This window comes from Ptychodera flava, chromosome 7 (genome assembly GCF_041260155.1).
Source record: "Ptychodera flava strain L36383 chromosome 7, AS_Pfla_20210202, whole genome shotgun sequence".
In the NCBI taxonomy this organism is placed as follows: domain Eukaryota; kingdom Metazoa; phylum Hemichordata; class Enteropneusta; family Ptychoderidae; genus Ptychodera; species Ptychodera flava.
In genome coordinates, this window is record NC_091934.1 from 9,532,168 (window position 1) to 9,536,568 (window position 4,401).

Below are 4,401 nucleotides of genomic sequence, written 5' to 3' on the forward strand. Positions count from 1 at the left end.
TTTTCAATGCAGCTTACCCATTCGAATGCAGCACTTGCGAATGATTTCATGTTGCCATTCATTACTTACGTACATTAGCTGCAAGTGCATACATGAAGATGACGTCGAAAAATACCAAGATACATGTGATTGATATACGCGAGGAGGAAGACTTTAAAGAGAGGGACAAGTTACCTATACCAATCCATAACTTTGTGATTGAAAATGTGTTTGTTGATTCCTACAAGAAGCCTAAAGCTGCCGAGGAAGAGAAACTGCGTATCAGCTTTATGTCAACTATCGCTGACAACATCAGTATAGCTGGAATACAGGTCGTTGTCGGAACGTCAGTCGCCCTCTTGAGAAGGCAAGTATACGCTCATAGCTTGTACTTTTCAACTTACATACACATTCAAAGTAGTGATTTCAAGCTTATACAAAACTTTTCTGATCTACCTCGTATAGCGCTTCATTTTAACGCTCTTAGTGCTAGAAAAGCTTTCATCATTTTATCCTCCAAAGAGTTCACATAGGGATGGCGACCATTTTGAATTTCAAGTATTGGTAAATCTTGGCTAATTTGTTTCTTTTGTACCAAAATTTTAACAGTGACCCCAGATTATTTTTTATTCTTAATATTTGAAAGAGAATGGTTGAAAAATATTCTTTGTGGAAAGTTTGAGGAAAAATTCAATGTTTCACTATCGAGGCGCATGCTACCTTAATTCACAACATCGGTATTTCTGATTTTGCCGATGTGATATAGATTGACATGTCAAATTTCGTATAAACAATCTTTAACTCCCCTACGGATGGTGAAATATTTTTATGAGTCTTGCTTATAGTTGGAGTAGAATCGGCAACGTCTGTTACAACTGATAACGTAGTAACTAACCGATAACGTATCAAACCCAATAACGTAATAAAAATTTACCGATAACGTAGTAAATCATCCGATAACGTAGTAAAAATTTACCGATAACGTAGCAATTTTTCCTAACCGATAACGTATCAAATAAAAGTATCAATGTATTGGATTAAGTGATTCGTGGGAATAGATTCATAGCAATAGATCTATCCTCGGTCGATCGATCAATCCATTGATCAATCGATAGATCGACCGAATGATCGATTGATTGATGCACTGATCTATCAATCGATCGATCTTTCTCTCGATTGAATGATTGACTGAATTGATCGATTGCTCGACTATTAGAACGATATATATATATATATATATATTGTTATGTAGGTCATTTCCCCCACACTCATCATGACCTGAGTTCAATTAGTCTAGAACATTCTCAAGGTCACTGCCCTTGATGACCTCACAACCTTGAATTCAATTAGTCATGTTTGGAATGTTCTGGAAAGTTGATTAGTTGTGTAAGGGAGATAATTTTAGAACAGTAATTAGCATGTCAATAAAAGTTCTAGATTGTTCTTATATGCCTTTATAAAAGGGACGTGCACAGCTTCCAGTCAGACTTTGGGATCGTGTCTCTTGTGTGTTACTAAACTCCAGCAGTAGTCATTCTCAAGACTTTTCAAGACCTTCACTGCCAACGCTGGATTTATACTGTGGACTTTGTGCAGCTTCAAGCCTGCAAGGACTGTTCATTCATCCGACTGACTGTTACAACTCTGAGACTGGAGCTTTGCCGTCCCAGCTGAGATAAGTAGTCTGTACACTTTTAAAGCTTGTACTCTATCCCTGACTTAGCAATTAGTTTTATTTTTGTAATAAATTCTGTTTAAACGTTAACTGCTGAGTTCACCCTTTTGTTCGTATCTCTGCACGTAACAAATTGGGGGCTCGTCCGGGAGACGAATATTTTGAGCCGTTTGACAACATTTTGCCTACCTTTTCAAAACTACTGTATACTGTGAACTCAGCTAAATTCAATCATGGCGGAATTCAAGCCAGACGAATTTATGGATGACCTTGATCAGGACACATTTAATTCCCTCAGAAAAGACAACCTCATAGCACTGGCCAATTTCCTTAAGTAGATGTCAAAAGATCTATGCGCAAGCGAGAAATACAGTTCAAGATTGCAAAACATTTAGTTAATTCTGGCCATTTTGAGGAGTCTGCCTTAAAAGATTATGAGCCTGAGTCTTCCTTCGAACTCAAAAAATTGGAATTAGAAATACAGGCAGATTTTGAGCTAAAAAAATTGGCATTAGAAAAAGAAAAAGAATTACAAATGAAAGAAAAAGAATTACAAATGGAAAAGGAGAGACAGGCATTAGAAAAAGAAAAAATACAAATGCAGTTAGAAATGGAAGAAAGACAGAAAGAGAGGGAATTGGAAATGAAAGAAAAGAATTGCAAATGGAAGAAAGACAAAGGAGAAAAAAAGAGAGGAAAAAGAAAAGGAAAGAGAATTAGCAGAACACCGACTGCAGTTAGAAATAAAACGTTTAGAGCTTGGACAGTCAGGAAATTCTTCCCTTCAGACAAGTTTGACATCACTAAGCATTTCAGGTTAGTTCCCCCTTTCCAAGAAAAGGATGTTGATAAATATTTCCTTCATTTTGAGAAAATTGCTCAGAGTCTGAACTGGCCTAAGGAGTCCTGGTCTATGCTTTTGCAGAGTGCTTTGGTGGGTAAAGCCAGAGAAATTTACATTCAGTTGTCAGTAGAGCAGGCTTCAAATTATGATTCTGTAAAGGAATTAATTCTCAAGGGCTATGAATTGGTGCCTGAAGCTTACCGTCAGAAATTTAGGGATTGTGAGAAGGTGAAAGATCAAACTTACGTTGAATTTGCTCGAACAAAAGAACAACTGTTTGATCGTTGGTGTTCTTCTGAAAAGGTCAGTCAGAATTATGACAAATTACGACAGCTTGTTTTGATTGAGGAATTTAAAAGGTGCATCCGGAGTGACATCAAGACGTTTATCAATGAACAAAAGGCAGATACATTAGAGGTTGCTGCACGTTTGGCCGATGATTATTCATTGACCCACAAATCTTCATTTCTCAGCAAACCATCCCAGTCCTTTTCATACAGAAACAATGCAGGTAATTTAACTCCTCCTTTTCATCCAAGAATTTCTCAAAGGAGAGTAGGAAATCAAATGACAACAGTTCACAAAATTTAAGTAACACTCCCACATCATCAGATCCCAAGTCTCAATCTCCTTCTGACAAACAGTTTGGTACACTTTCTTGTAATTATTGTAAGAAAGACGGCCATTTAATGTCAGAGTGTTTCAAATTGAAAAGAAAACGTGAAGGTCAAAGTGGTCAAAGTGGATCTAAGCCAACCGGCTTTATTTCTTCATCAACTCAATTAGAGTCTAATAATGTGTGCAACACATTTTCTGAGGTTAAATCCCTCTTATCCCCAATTAATGAGGTCAGGTCAATTCTTCTCAGGATAGTATTATGGGTATTTTCGAGCCATTTATTCATAATGGTTTTATATCACTTTCTAGTGATTTCTCTTCCGCTACCCCTGTCAAAATTTTAAGAGATACGGGGCTTCCCAGTCTCTTTTGTTGGCAGATACCCTGCCGTTTTCTGAAAAGTCATATTCAGGTTCTAGAGTTCTTATTAAGGGGTTGATTGTAATGACTACATTCCTGTTCCTCTCCATAATATCTATTTGTCTTCGGACTTTGTTTCTGGACCTGTGGCCTTAGGTATTAGGCCTTTTTTGCCTTTTGAAGGGATTCACCTTCTTCTTGGAAACGACCTTGCTGGGGACAAGGTCATTACTAATCCACTTGTGACTGATAATCCTACTTTAGATCAGGATCCAGAGCCAATTGAACAAGAGATACCCGATTTATTTCCTTCATGTGCTATTACTCGAGCCATGTCAAAGAAAACTTCCGAGAATCAAAATACTCTCAAAATAATGTCACAGATGTTGACTTAAATGACACCTTTCTCAGTCAGGTGTTTGACACGGATCATTCCGTTATCCCTCGTGGATTTGAAACTTCCAGTAAAACTTCTGCTGACCAAAGTCAGACATTTTCTAGATCAAATCTCATTGCAAACAACACAAAGACCCAGATATTTTGTCTTTGTTTGACAGGGTAGATGATGAAGGTAAAACTTCGGATAGCTCTGTTTCCTATTATACAAAATCTGGTATTCTCATGCGTAATGGAGACCTCCAGATGTTTTGGTTGATGACGATTGGGCTATAAAACATCAATTGTGGTTCCAAAGCCCTACCGTGCTGAAATATTGCACCTGGCCCATGAAACCCCCTGGGCTGGTCACTTAGGAGTCAGGAAAACTTATCATAAAATTCTCAGTCACTTTTATTGGCCTAATCTCAGGCAGGATGTAGCACATTTCTGTAAAACTTGTCACACATGTCAAATGGTAGGAAAGCCAAATCAGACCATTCCAAAGGCCCCTTTACAGCCAATTCCTGCATTTCAAGAACCATTTAGT